This window comes from Orcinus orca, chromosome 6, assembly GCF_937001465.1.
Source record: "Orcinus orca chromosome 6, mOrcOrc1.1, whole genome shotgun sequence".
Taxonomy (NCBI): domain Eukaryota; kingdom Metazoa; phylum Chordata; class Mammalia; order Artiodactyla; family Delphinidae; genus Orcinus; species Orcinus orca.
Window position 1 is genome coordinate 5,175,580 of NC_064564.1, and position 15,734 is coordinate 5,191,313.

Here is a 15,734-nt window from a genome sequence, read left to right on the forward strand (position 1 = left end):
GACTAGAGGTGCTGTGCTTAATTGCATCCTTGTTTTGTTTGGACCTAGTTGTTGAGAGCAGCTGTCTTAAATGCTGGAGGCAGGACGAGGGCTCCTCAGGTGAGATTTGTTTAACTTTGCTGTGCAGTCATTTCAGCAGCAGTGAAGGGCAGTTTCCATTGCCCCTCATCCCCCATCAGTCGGTGGTATCCTTTCTTTGGAGGTCAGCAGGTTAATGCTATCTCATTGTTGTTGTAAGTTGTCATTCCCTAAGGGTATAAGTTGTTGAGCACATTTTTGTATGCCTATTTACTATCTGTACCTCTTCTTTGGCCAGGTCTCCATCCAGACATTGACCCATTTTTAATGGGGTTGTTTGTTCTAGAGTTCTTGGTATAATTTGAATACAAATCCTTTATCAGATAAGTAGTTTGCAAATATTTTTCTTTCCGTTTGCGGCTTGTCATGGGATTTTTGCCTCCATTTCAGTTTGAATGTTCAAATTTAGTGGATTCATCAGACCTGCCAGCTGGGAGCAGAGCCTCCAGTGGACTGTAAGCGACAAGGCCTGCATATACCAGCTGGCAGAGCCAAGTTCGCCTCTCACTTTTGAGGCTCCTGCGAGCTCAGCTGGGGGACTTGATTCCATGCTCAGACTTGGCTCCTGCTGCTGCTGACAGGAGCCTGGTCCTCTCAGGTCTTGCCAGGGCTTTGGCTTCTGGACAATGCCCGGCTGAGTCGACACAGACAGAAGTTCAATCTCCTCAGGACATACTGGACCTTCACCTTCTAGATGACACTGGACCTCATCCACGCAACAGGAACCCAGTGTCTGGGAGGTACCACCATGGGGGTAGAAGGTGAAAAAAAAAGTGGGGAGAAGCTTCCTGTTTGTGGCTGACTGCTGAGGGGGTTCCATTTTCAGAGGACCCAGCAGAGGAAGGGCTTGATGTGGTAAAGTGTGGGTTTTAGGTCGTTTTTGTGTGGTGCAGACAGTATCAAGTTTTCTCGGCATCATTTATTGAGGAGACTTTCCCCACTGTGTGTCCTCGGCAACTTTGTGGTAAATTAACTGACCACATATGTGTGGGTTATTTCTGGGCGCTCTGTCCTGTTCACTGGTGCATCTGCCTGTTTCTGTGCCAATTCCACACTGTTTTTGGTTCCTGTAGCTTTGCCGTGTAGTTTGAAGTTAGGGAGCCACACGACTCCAGCCTGTTCTCCTTTCTTAGGATCACTTTGGCTGCTTGGGGTCTGTTTTGGTTCCACACAAATGATAGGATTGTTCTGTTTCTGTGGAAAATGCCACTTTAATTTTGTTAGAGATTGAATTGAATGTGTACACTGCTTTGGCTAGGTAACGTTTTAACAATATTCTTCCAGTGCTGGACCACGGAATGTTTTTCTATTTGTTTCTTCTTCAATTTCTGTATCAGTGTCTTATAGTGTCAGTGTGCAGGCCTTTCATGTCTTTGGTTAAATTTATATCTAGGTATTTTGTTCTTTTTGATGCAATTGTAAATGGAATTATTTTCGTAATTTTTCTTTCTGATACTTCTTTATTAGTGTATAGAAACTCAACTGATTGCTTTTGTGTCATGCAACTTTACTAAATTCATTTATTACCTGTAACAGTTTTTTTGGTGGTTTGTTGTGGAAAATTGTAATTCAAAGATCCCATTGTTTCTACTATATCCCAGGTCATATGCAGCACCCAAAACATAGTGGTTCTGAATATAATCTTCCTGTGGTGCCTCTTAATAACAGGTGGACTCTTACAACAGCAATTAGCTTCACCACTTCGGGTGAACTGGATCTGGGTAGGGCTTGTCCCCTATAATGAAATTTGATGTCCTCTCTGCTTTTCTGGCATGGTATTGACATGGTTGTTTTGAAAAGTTATTTACCTTCCAGTAATTTCAAACATACAGAAAACTTGTAGTAGCAGTAAATGTACTCTTAATCTGTAAATTCAGATTCTCCAGGCATCACTGATATTCCACATATGCCAATTTCAATGACAACTTCCAGTGTGTTTTATCCCAAAAGGGACACTCTTCCAGGGAACACCCACATAGCTCCCAAATGAAAATCATTACGGTTTTTATCTTCTAATCCAATCCACAGGCTCAGTTCAACTTTCACCATCTGGCCCAAAGCATGAAAATGTTCTTAAAGAAGTTGCCTCACTTTCACAACCTTGATGGATTTAAAGCACACAAGGTAAGTATGATCTGGGTGGCCTTTTCTATTGCTTTGGGATGTTTTCAGTGTTCATGCATGTTGTAACATGTATCAGTACTTCATTCACATTTTCCATTGTGATTAAACCTATTGAACATAATATTGACTAAACGATTTTAAGCATACAGTTCTATGGCATTAACCACATTCACATTGTTGTACAAGTATCCTCACCATCTATCTCCTGTATATTTTCATTTTTCCAAGTGAAACTGCATCCATTAAACACCAGCTCTCTTCAACCCTTGTCAACCCCATTCTGCTTTCTGTCTCTGAATTTCACTTCTCTGGATACCTCATAGAAGTGGATCATATAGCTATTCTTTTGTGACCAGGTTATTTTACTTAGCAGAATGACTTTAAAGCTTATTTTTGTTGTAGCATGTGTCTGATTTTCCTTAGTTTTTAAGGTTGAATAATATAATTCATCTATCCATGGACACTTGGGTTGCTTCCACCTTCTGGCCAGTGTGAGTAATGCTGCTATGAATACAGGTGTACAAGTATCTGTTTCACCCCCTGCTTTCAAACCTCTTATGTATATTCCCTGAAGTGGAACTCACGGATCATGCATTAATTTATGTTTAAGATTTTGACAGACTGCCATACTGTTTTCCACAGCTGCTGCACCATTTTACTCTATTTCTGTATATGGCAGAATAATATGGAAGTTTGTAGATCTGCCCTCTTTTGCTTATCCATTCATCCACTGATGGCTATTCAGATTGTTTCGTTTCTACCATTGGGCCAGTGTCAACAATGCTGCCATGAATATTCATGTACAAGTTTTTGTTTGAACACCTGTTTCAATTCTTTGTGGGATATATCTAGGAGTGCAGGTCTTAAACCCAAATCTCGTTGTGTTTTCATCTTTTTGAGGAAATGCCACACTATTTAACATATGGTCTGCACCATTTTACATTTCCACAAGCAATGTGTAAGGGTTCCAACTTCTCTACGTTGTTGCCATGATTTTTATTGGTTTGTTCTTGATTATAACCATTTATTGTATGTGAATGAATGTCACATTGTGGCTTTAATTTGCATTTCCATCATACTATGAAAGAAATATACCTAAGGGGATCTTATTAGAATCTCAAACCTCAGGATACTGCTCAGTAGAAATAGTTGTTATATAACTGAAAAGTAGTAACATTGCCCTTAAATAAATGTTAAAAACCATTGAGCACAACAATCCACCAAAATTTATTACTATACCACTCACAACCCAAGCCCACCATAAATTTGTGAAGGTTTTGAAGAAAAACTAACAAATCGAACTACAAAAATAGTACTTAAAATGAATGCAATGTATGTCATTATTATTCTCACATAAAAGGTAACCATAGCCAATGCCATGAAAAATTACTGTATTTCAACTGTAGGAACACTGTAATGACCAACATTCAAAAGTCCCACCCATTATTAAAAATTGTTAACGCATTTATTGATCTACCAGCCCCATCACATATCTCATCATGATGAAATTTTCGTTCCCTGCTTGATATCTGTTAAATTGTACAAATCTTAACAGGTTCATTCCTAGCAATACATATCTATCAATATGTAAACTACAGATTAACTATCTGATATTTATATGCAAACGGAACTTCCATATTCTTTATTTGCTTGTTTATCCATGTAGGTCAAGGCCTGTATTACGGATCTTACACCTTCCTAGAAATATGAAACACTGGAATCATCCTACTATTTAAGGTAATAGCCACAGCATTTATAGATTATGTCTTACCTTGGGGCTAAATATCCTTCTGAGGAACAACGGTCCACATTGGGTGTTAATGAATTAAACATAGTGGACAAACACATAGGTATGTGCTGACAGGGAGGAATGCTGTAGGCTACATGTATTATCAGTCGTATTGAATTGTCACACAAACAATGTCCGTATGCTGGTAGCATTAGACTTCAAGCAGTGACACATGTCATGAGTAGCTTGATAGGAAAGAAATGATAATACATATTATGAAGTAGTAATCATCTGTGAAGCAGAGTGAAAAAAACTGTCTCTTTCTGAGGGGTGCCAACTAAACAGGTAATTTATTTATTTTATTATTGGGGTATATAGTTGTTTTACAATGTTGGGTTAGTTTCTACTGTACAGTGGAGTTCCCTGTACTATATAGCAGGTTCTTATTAGTTATCTGTTTTATACATATTAGTGTATATATGTCAATCCCAATCTCCCAATTTAAACAGGTAATCTAAAGGGTCAGTTTTTCTTACATCTTGTAACCATTTTGCCTCTTGGGAAATTCTTTCTAGGCGTGTCTCAACTTCTCCAGAGGTGTTGATGAAAGCGCAACAAGCAGTAAGAGCAGTAGCACAAACACCTGCTTGTTGAGCCAGTAGAGAATCTAAGGCGACCTGGTTATCTGATACTGATTGGGCTAAGAGATTTAGGGATGTCTGTAGTGCTGCCATCTCTTTGGCTATTTGACTAACGGTGGCTGGTAAATTTCTGATCATATCTTTGTTCACTCCTGCATTTGTTCACTCCTTTGTTCACTCCTGCATTAGGAACCAAGATTCCCCAAAGATTTTGCCACGGGTATCTTGGTATCTTGCTAACATAGATTGCTTGACTCCATAAAGAAGAGAGAAAGGAGGTTCATCTATTTCCTGAGGTATAGACAATGGGGTATCATAATGTCCTACTAAACATAAACCTGCTATTTGTCAATTAAGGGACAGAGGGAGGGGGTCCTTGGGTAAGTTGTGCTCAGTCCCTAAGGACCGAAGATAGTATCAGACAAGGGATGGACATATTAATATGTTAAAGAGTTTAAACTTGAAAGTTTCGGTCAGAGGGAGGTTGGTCTGGGTGAGTGGTCACATTAGGAACATCTGAAAAGTCAGGGATAGGTATTTTGAGGGCCTAGCCCAGTAGCTGTGCTTGGTGAGAGCTTTACTAAAGAAAGAATTTTCTTTCCATCCTGAATATTGGGGCAAAAGTATAGCTAGAAGTAAAACAGTAACTTTCAATTTGGATAGGGAGACAAACATTTGGTAGACAGTTCAATAGAACTAGTAGGATGGATCTTACAGGCCTGGCACCGATTCTTGGGTCAGCTGTCTGTCATCACTGTTGTCTTCCTCTTCTCGTCCTGGCTCGATGGTTGTTTTAAGGTAAGTTCGAGGTGAGCAGTCCCCTCTGTAGACCAGTCCAATGCAGAGACCCTTGTTAGGTGGGAAATGAGTTCAAGAGTTCATTCCCTTCAGTTTCACTGTGCATGAGCTAGTTAAGAGTACCTGATAAAGGTGGGTCCTTCCATTTAGGTTGGAAATAGTCCTTCAGATGATGTCTTTTACCAGTCTGCACAATCTCAAGGTGCAGGTCATGGAGCATCTGGTCTTCATCCAAAGATAAATCACAGTAATCAGATTCAGAAACAAGCTTCAACTATCCTTTTAATAATTTAATTAAACTTTACAATAACATAACATAACAAAGCATCACCTTGAATGTAGGTTGTAAACACAAAACCTCAGGATATATAAAACCTCAATATCTGCAAAGGTATACTATTGATACTTAATTTTTCTAAATTATCCTCATTTTGACCAAACATAGTCAAATTAAGACTAATTTTTCTGCAAAAGAAGTCTGGTTTCAATACAGTTGGCCTCACTATTTGCATAGGTGTAACTGATCGTATAGGCTCTTTTAAATTTATATTTATTGGAACTTTTCCTAAGGGATCTCAGTTTGAACTTTTAAAAGGCCTCTCAAGGCCAGGAAAGCCGTGACATTAGGTTCAACCTGCAATACCTGCAGATTTAGGTGGATTCCTCTCTTCTCAATTTCCAGAGTATCTTGAGGTTCTTACAGAAAGTGGCCTTCCTTATTCACCTGGAAAGTCTGCTAGGCACCTAAGAGATTCCAAATTAAGGAGGAATCAGGGAGAAAAGATAAATGCTTCGATTCTTACAAAGGTTATAATTTACCAAAAAATTAGCTTAAGGGAAAAGGTTCCCTTTTATCTGGAAAGCAAAGATTAAAAGCCAGTAATATTTCAGACTAAAAGGCATAAAAACCATAATCATATTTATCAGTTCACTCAATCCCATGTAATTAAGTTTTGTTCTGCTTGAGTCTAGTTTTTCCTTTAGTTTTGTTGACCTTGCCTGATGATTGAGGGTGATAGTGACAGTGATACTTTTAAGAAGTTTGAGAGATTTTTGTTAAAGTCTTGTAGGATTTGTGCGGTGGATGCTTTGATCACTGGAGAGTGTGGAAAGTATACGCAGGTGGAAAGCACATTTTATAACCATTTCTTTTTTATTGTGAGGCAGCAATGGAAGGCTTTAACCCAGCGAATAAAAATGGGGTTTGCCAGGGGGCCGGGAAGAGCTGAGCGGCTGTCTTGGGTTTCCCGTAACCCTGACTGTTTAATTCACAGCTGTTATTAACCCATCTTAATTTTTCTGATTTAGGAGCAGACTGTCGCCATGTTACAGGGATATCAGGATGGCAAAAGTCTGACAAGGAGGGGTTGATATTTTGTAGAAGCAGAATGGCCTTTATCTACTTGTGCCATAATCCTCCTGTTGTTGTTGCCTTGGCATGAAGGGGCATTTCCCTAAAACTTGGGTCCAGTAGTCCCTTTACTGGGAGACTCAATTTTGATGACAGAGAACATTTTATGTCAGGACATAAAAGATTTCCAGGAATTTCATATAATTTCTAGAACATTTGACAATGTTTTCCTTGAAACTTAATAATAAACCAAATAAGCATAATTAAATCTCTCTCTTTGAGACACTTCATTACAGTATCAATCACTTTTCCTTTATTCAATCCTTTTACTGAAAACACACCTCTTATTTTCTTTGAGTGAAATGTTTACCTAATTATTTCTACAAATTTAATTACATATATGTTATAAGTTTTAACCCTTAAAAACCTTAATCCATAATGAAAACTAAGAAACAAGCAATTGTGAACTGTCTGTCACATTCGCATTTCCTGATTGGCAGGCTTACAAACATATTCCACGACCTCTAGAAGCATACATTTTCTCACAGCATGATTTCTTTTCCAAATGTGGTATAAGACATGTGTCCAGTAAACCTAAACATCTTTAGTTTTTCTCCAGTAATGCAAATTAGGTAAATTTAGACATGCTTAGCAATGAATGTGTATTTTTATCTTAATTGGAAATGATCTGGATAGTCAGTGAGTTCCCATCATTTAATTTAGCAAAACTCTAAAGTTTCAAGTTACCAAAAATCTGGAGAAACTATTTTTAGGTAGTGATACCATAACAATCATCTTTAAAGACTTCACCTAAAAACTTTTATCGCATTTATCTCTATTTCATCAGTGATGAATATATCATCATACCAAGTTAATTTTCTTGACAGATTTTTGTAACAGAGATAACATGAACTCACTGACATTTAGTAAACCTAGGTACCAAATAAAATATTATACCTAATGTTGATGACTCTAAAGACATGTCTGCATTAGTCCCCAACAACTTTTCATTTATTGAAGATTAATCCTAGGTCACATGATCCTTTTAAAATTTGGGTTTTTTTGTTATATTTAGAAATATTTGATTTTTAAGTGCTTATACTTAACTCAGTAAAATAGAGCTCTTTCACAAATTCATTTTGATAATATCATCTGGAGGAAGAAACATAACATACACATAGGCATACTTACATCCAGATAGACAAAGAGATCTCATAGTTTTCCTGCTTGAGTTTTAAAATGCCTTTTTTTCCCCTTCAGTTTTACATTGCAGTAATTGAGCCAAGGCTGCAGTCTCAAGCAATGTGGGCTGTGTTTGCATTTCAAGGACATGATAAGAGTACAGCTTCAAATTTTCTCCTAGGAGTACTTTTTTCTCTCAGTGTCTGTCAGAATTTTGAAAAGATGTTTTACTAAGCCAGCTTTCTTTAATCGTGCATGTAAACTTCAGTTTTAATGTCAAAAAAAGTTCCATCCGGGCTCTTTCAGTGTTGGATAAGTATTTGCAAGTACTAGCTCCATACCATTTGTAGAAGCCCACCGAGTGCCAGTGGGAGCCAGTAGGCTCTAGGAGCTCTAATTTCCTGCTTTCTTTTAGCTTCATTTTATTATAAATTACAAATTTAATCTTCCAATTTTAAGCCATATATATATATATATATATATATATATATATATTTTAAAGTCAGCCAACCCAGTTCACTCAAATTCCTTCCAGGCCTTCCTGCTTAGAAATTCCCTGGATCCTCTGCCTAGGAACCTCTTCACCTAGGAAATGTACTGGTACCCTTTAAGACTCCAAGTCTTTAAGATGACAGCTCAAATAAAAGGCGTGGAGCGTCACTTAATACAAGGAGATCTGATTATGAGGAAGAACTCACCGAATCACCTGAAGGATGCCCCGAAGCCAGAAGGGCTCAAGGGCCCATGCTTGGTCCCGAGCGCTGGTCCACAGTAGACTCCAGGTGACCTCAGGTGGGTTCATCTGCTATCCTGCCAGCTGCGCCAAGTTTTTTTTTTTTTTTTTTTTTTGCGGTACACGGGCCTCTCACCGCTGTGGCCTCTCCTGTCGCGGAGCACAGGCTCTGGACACGCAGGCTCAGCGGCCATGGCTCACGGGCCCAGCCGCTCCGCGGCATGTGGGATCCTCCCGGACCGGGGCACGGACCTCCGTCCCCTGCATCGGCAGGCGGACTCCCAACCACTGCGCCACCAGGGAAGCCCTGCGCCAAGTTTTGTCAGTGACGATCATCAATCTAGAATAGAAACAGAAAAGAGTTTTCGTAGAGCCAGACGGAGGACCAAAGCCAGGGAGACAGCCTCTCTGACAGCTCTGAAACACTGCTCCAGAGAAGCACGGTTTTCAGTACAGTTGTATATCTTGTCAGAACAAAGAGCATTAAACAGGTCAGGGATACATTCCTTCAAGACTTCAAGAAAAAAAAAACAAAACCAAAAACACGTACACAGAGAGTAAGTATGGCCTGGGCACCTGGGAAGGGAGTGCCATCGAAGGAGGACCGGCCTTGGCAGCCCAGGAAAGGAGGCATTTAACCTTTATTTTTTATCATGGTCATGCTTCACTTCTGGTCAGTGTGCCCTTTCCTTTTTACAGCAAGTGTACAATGTATGTTTGATAGGCTACAAATGGGCTGTTTTAGTGAGCATCTGATTTAAGTCATATATAAGCCAGAATGTCCCCGTCCCTCAACATGTGAAAATTTCTTTTATCAATATCATAATAACACTATCTTCTTCCTATTTATGCCCAGCCTAGCTACCACAACACTATCATTATCACACACATGACATAAAACACCTTTCATCACAACCCTTATCCTCACCGTCATAGTATCATGGGGAGGTCTCCCGCCACTATCGGGGATTTTACCCAAATGAATAATTATCCAAGAGGTAACAAAAATGATAACATTATTCTACCAACAAACACTAATAGCCATCATAGCAGTTACTCAGCATATATGTCTACTTGCAGCTAACATACATCACTAAGTATATTTCCATCAAAAAAACCCCATAAAAACAAAATGACAGTTGGAACATACAAAACAAATAGCCCTCCTATCATTACTAATCGTAGTAGCCACACAATTACTACCCTTAACACCCATTCTATCAGTGCTGGACTAGGAACTTAGGGTAGTTTACACCAAGAGCTTTCAAAATTGTAAGCGAGTGTAATTTACGTAATTCTTAAAAATAAGGATTGCAAGACTCTGTGCTACATCAATTGAATGCAAATTAAAGATTTTAAGCCCAATCCTTACTAGACTGATGAGCTTCCAGCCCAGAAAATTTTAGAATGTGTATCTATAGATATCCATAGATAGATATAGATATCTATATTTGTATAACTGAGTCACTCCTGTACAGCAGAGATTGGCACAGCACTGTAAGTCAACTATACTTGAATTAAAAGATGAAAGAAAAGACATCTCCATGGAGATGTCAAATCAGCTTATGCTCAAATAAGCTTATGCTCTCACATTACTGGTTTCATGCATTTTTTTTTTTTTTTTCGTGGTACGCGGGCCTCTCACTGTTGTGGCCTCTCCCGTTGTGGAGCACAGGCTCCGGACGTGCAGGCTCAGCGGCCATGGCTCACGGGCCCAGCCGCTCTGTGGCATGTGGGATCTTCCTGGACCAGGGCACGAATCCGTGTCCCCTGCATTGGCAGGCGGACTCTCAACCACTGCGCCACCAGGGAAGCCCGCATTTGGTATTTTTTAATTCTGGGGGCTGCTGTGACTCAGCTGTGGCCATCAGAGGCCTTAACACAGTCAAGCAACTTGTAGCTGAGCTTAAATTGAATGTTATTTGCCAATATCATCAACCATAATGTGTTCCTGAGGCAGTGGTCACAGGACATAGAATAATTACACACGTACATACACACATGCATTTCAGGTAAACAGCTTCCTTAATCAAACCCTCCCACCTCCCACTAAATCTCATACTTCGTACACTATGATCGCCCTGACAGACCCCCCAAACAAGGCAAAGCATGTAACTGCGTGAGTCAACAAACTCATTTAACAAACATATTGCCCTTACCTGAAAAACCCAAAGTTAGTATAACTACAAGCTAGCCTCCTCATAATACCAATTACTTAGATTGATTGCCATGTACCCCCTAGATCTGCCATGTACCTCAAACAAAATAAAAAATAAAGTACATTTTAAAAATTTATAAAAAAGTATTTCATTGGAGTATAGCTGCTTTACAATGTTGTGTTAGTTTCTACTCTATAGCAATGTGAATCAGTCATACATATACATATATCCCCTCTTTTGGATGTCCTTCCCACTTAGGCCACCACAGAGCACTGAGTAGAGTTCCCTGAGCTATACAGTAGTTGTCATTATTTATCTGTTTTATACATAGTATCACTAGTGTATATATATCAATCCCAATCCAAAAGAATAAATATTTCAATACCAATTTTAACACAACCCAAACTACTACACTGAATACCAATATGTCACTTAAATACATAAATCCTATATGCACGAAGTCCTATTCAGTTGCTGTAGCTTAATAATTAAGGTGAAGCACTGTAAACGCCCAGATGAATTTACTAACCCCATAAACACATAGGTGTGGCCCTGGCCTTTTAATTTCTAATAAAATTACACGTGCAAGTGTCTGCACCCCAGTGAGAACACCCTCTAAATCATAAAATATTAAAAGGAGCAGGCACCAAGCACACTAAAAAGTAGCTCACAATGCCTTGCTTTTAACTCCATCGCCATGGGAAACGGCAGTGATAAAAGTTGAGCCATAAAAGAAAGTCTGAGTAAGTTATATTAACCTACTTAGGGTTGGTGCATTTCATGTCAGCCACCTTGCTCATAAGATTAACCCATATTAATAGAAATCCAGTGTGAAGTGTGTTAAAAGATTACCCTAAAAGTCCTAGCTAAGCTGTAAAAAGCCATAGTGAAAATAAAAGTAAACTATGAGAGTGACTACCATTTCTGATTACATGATAGCTAAGATGTCCTACTATGCTTATCCCTAAATTCAAATAATTACAACAAAAAAGTTATTCACCAGAATACGACTGCCATCAGCCTAGAAGTCAAAGAACTTGACGGTGATTCCTACTCCTCTAGAGTAGCCTGTTCTATAATCCACAAACTGATAAACCTCACCAGCCCTATATACCGCCATCCTCAGGAAACCCTGGTAAGGAACAATAGTAAGCAAAATTATCAGACATAAAAACGTGAGGCCAAGGTGCAGCCTATGGGAGGAGGAGAAGTGGGCTACATTTTGTACCGCAGGAACATAATTTATATGAAAGTTTTTATGAAATGAAAAACCAAAGAATTTGATAGTAAAGAATAGAGAACTTAATTGAATCAGGCCATGAAGCATGCACACTGTCATCCCCTCCAATATCAATAACTTCATAACCCATTAATAAGTTCTAAATATATAAGAGGAGACAAGTCCTAACAAGATGAGCATACTGGAAAGTGCGCTTGGATGAATCAAAGTGCAGCTTAAAGGAAAGCACCTAGTTTATACCCAGGAGATTTTACACCTCGTGAACACTTGGTACTAAAACTAGCCCAAACCTCCCACCAAATTCAACTATCATAAGTAAAGACTCATTTAGCATCTATGTATAAGAAGGTAGAAATTTAAATCTGGTGCTATAGATAAAGTTCTATAAGGGAATGATGAAAGAAGTTAAACACCCTGAAACCAGAGGAGCTACTTATGAAAAGTTTATAAGAAAAACCCATCCATATGGCAAAATAGGGAGATTTATGAGTAGAGCTAATAAGCCTTATAAGCCTGGTGATGATTGTTCAGAAAAGAACTTCAGTTCAATTTTAAATATTACTTTAAAAACATAATTTTGGGCTTCCCTGGTGGCGCAGTGGTTGAGAGTCTGCCTGCCGATGCAGGGGACACGGGTTCGTGCCCCGGTCCGGGAAGATCCCACATGCCGTGGAGCATCTGGGCTCGTGAGCCATGGCTGCTGAGCCGTGTGTCTGGAGCCTGTGCTCCGCAACAGGAGAGGCCACAACAGCGAGAGGCCCGCGTACTGCAAAAAAAAAAAAAAAAACCCACATAATTTTAACGTAATTTAAAATGTTATTCAAAACTGGTCCAGCTTTTTAGATACAGAATACAACCTTCCCTAGAGACTAGCATATACAATACCACGGGTGGCTTAAACGCAGCCACCAGTTAAGAAAGCATTAAGCATTCAAGGTCAACCACACAGTCACCTTAATACCAGTAATAAATCAACTGTTAATTTAATACTGGACTAATCAATTAATAGAAGCAATACTGTTCATATGAGTAACAAGAAATATTTCTCCTTGCATAAGCTTATATCAGAATTTATAATCCACTGACAGTTAACAGTAAAGTAAAACTAAACCAATACCTAATTACTTATTAAAACAATTGTTAACCCAGCACAGGCATGCATTTAAGATTAAAAAAGTAAATGGAACTCGGCAATCATAATTCCTGCCTGTTTACCAAAAACATTACCTCTAGTACTTCTCGTATTAGAGACACTGGCTGCCCAGTGACATCGCTTTAACTGTTATGGGATCCTGAGTGTGGAAAGGTAGCATAGTCATTTGTTCTCTAAATAAGGACTTGGACTTGCAAGAATGGCCACATGTGAGTTTTACCGTGTCTTTTAATCAGTGAAACTGACCTTCCCGGGAAGAGGTGGGAATAATAGGAGAAAATCCTATGGAGCACTAATTAATTAATCCAGAAAAAAAAAAAAGCCTGAACCTTAAGGGATAACATAGCTGTTAACAGATTAACAATTTTGGTTGGGGTGACCTTGGAGAATAAAACCACCTCTCAGTGATTAAAATTTAGAACCACTAGTCAAAATGCTTTATCACCTGTTGTTCTAAAACACTGATCAACGGAACAGGTTATACTAGGGATAACAGTGTGATCGTATTCTAGAGTCCTAGACAATAGGGTTTATGACCTTGATGGATCAGGACATTTCAGTGGTATAACTGCTATTAATGGTCTGTTCGTTCAACGATTAAAGTCCTATCTGATCGGAGCTCAGACTGGAGTCATCCTGGTTGGTTTCTGTCTATTATAAATTTCTCCCAGTATGAATGGACAAGGGAAATAAGACCTGTTTTACAAGATGACTTCAAACTAATTGATAGTAAAATCTCAATTGAACTAATGTATCATACCCTACTGTAGTCAGGGTTTGTTAGGGTTTGCAGAGCCCAGCAACTGCATAGAACTTAAACTTTATCCGCAGAGGTAAGTCCTCTTCCTAAGAATATGTTTATCATCAACATTCTTTCACTAATTACCTAATTTTGCTCGCTATAGCATCCCTTACATTAACTGAATGGAAAATCCTAGGCTATATACAAATCCAGAAAGGGCCCAAAATCACCACCCACTATGGATTATTACAAACCGTTGCTGAGGCAGTCAGATTATTTATTAAAGAACCACTATGACCATCAGCATCATCAATTTATATATTATTGCCCCAATGCTAGCCGTACCCCTGGCTCTCACAACGTGAATTCCTCTTCCCATATCTTATCCACTAATTAATATAAATGTAGGCATACTATTTACATTAGCTATATAAAGCCTAGCCATTTATTCCGTGCTCTGATCTGGATGAGCTTCAGATTCAAAATACTCATTAGAGCTCTACGGGCAGTACGAAGTAACGTTAGCAGTTACTCTCTTCTCAGTCCTACTGATAAGTGGATCATTTACACTTTCAGCAGTAATTACTACACAAGAACAAGTATGACTAATTTTCTCCTGACCCCTACGCTCAATTTGATTATCTCTGTACTAGCAGAAATCCAGTGGAGCCCCATGCGATTGAACAGAAGTAGAGTCAAAACCTGTGTTTGGCTCCAATGTAGAAAACGCAGCAGGCCCACTCACCCCGCCCTTCCTAGAGAATATGTCAATTTCATTATCAAAAACATTTCCACACCAATCTGTTTTTAGAGGTACTTCACAACCCCTACGTGCCAGGATTATATACAGCCCAAGTCATCATTAAAACACGTCTAACAATCTACTTTCTATGAATTCGAGCATCCTACCCATAATTTTGATATGATCAACTTACACGTCTCTTATAAAAAATTGTTTACTACTAACATTAGTCCTATGTATATGAGAGGTTTCACTACTTGTCATCATACCAGGCAACCCACCACAAACTTAAGAAATATGTCTGACAAGAGTTACTTTGATAGAGAAAATGACAGAGGTTTAAATGCTCTTATTCCTGGAAGTGAACTTACTCCTAAGAATTTTATGTTCCCCATGCCACCACGTTACACCACATGCTATACAGTAAGGTTCTCTAAGTAACTATCAGGCCCATGGCCCCAAAATACTGTCGTATATCCTTCCTGTACTGATAAACTCTATGGCTTTTACTGTCATTCTGCTGCCCATCATCTCATGAAACATAATTGTGGTAACAAGCTCACGCTGGTTAATGGTATCCCCACTCTAATAAAAAACATGAACCGGTAAGCTACAGAAGCATCCAACAATATTCTCTAAAACAATCCACCACGTCAACACTACTTATAATGGCTGTTACCATTACTCTGATACACTCTGGTCAAGGAACACAGTGAATTACAAAAATCTTTCATTCAGCAGTATCCACCATCATAACGATAGCCCTTGTAACAAAAGTAGGACTTTCCCCCTTTCACTTCTGAGTGCCTGAAGTAACACAAGGCATTCCATGAACAGCAGGCCTGATGCTATTTACGTGACAAAATTGCACCCCTCTCGGTTTTACACCACGTCACCATCCATCACCCTAACCATACTATTAATCATAGTGATATTATGAATCATAATTGGAGGCCGAGGCAGACTTAGCCATACTCACCTAGAAAAAATTAGAGCTTCCTCATCAATTGCCCATATAGGATGCATAACAGCTATCACAATGTTTATTCCAATTATAACAAT

The 15,734-nt window shown here is 39.0% G+C and overlaps 1 long non-coding RNA gene across 1 annotated transcript; it reads left to right on the plus strand.

The window, feature by feature from the left end:
- The first annotated feature begins 2,161 nt into the window (after window positions 1-2,161).
- On the plus strand, window positions 2,162-4,904 carry LOC125964788 (uncharacterized). Its single transcript, XR_007478065.1, has 3 exons — window positions 2,162-2,202; window positions 3,869-3,939; window positions 4,762-4,904. It is a non-coding gene; the product is annotated as an uncharacterized LOC125964788 (long non-coding RNA).
- Window positions 4,905-15,734: the final 10,830 nt, after the last annotated feature.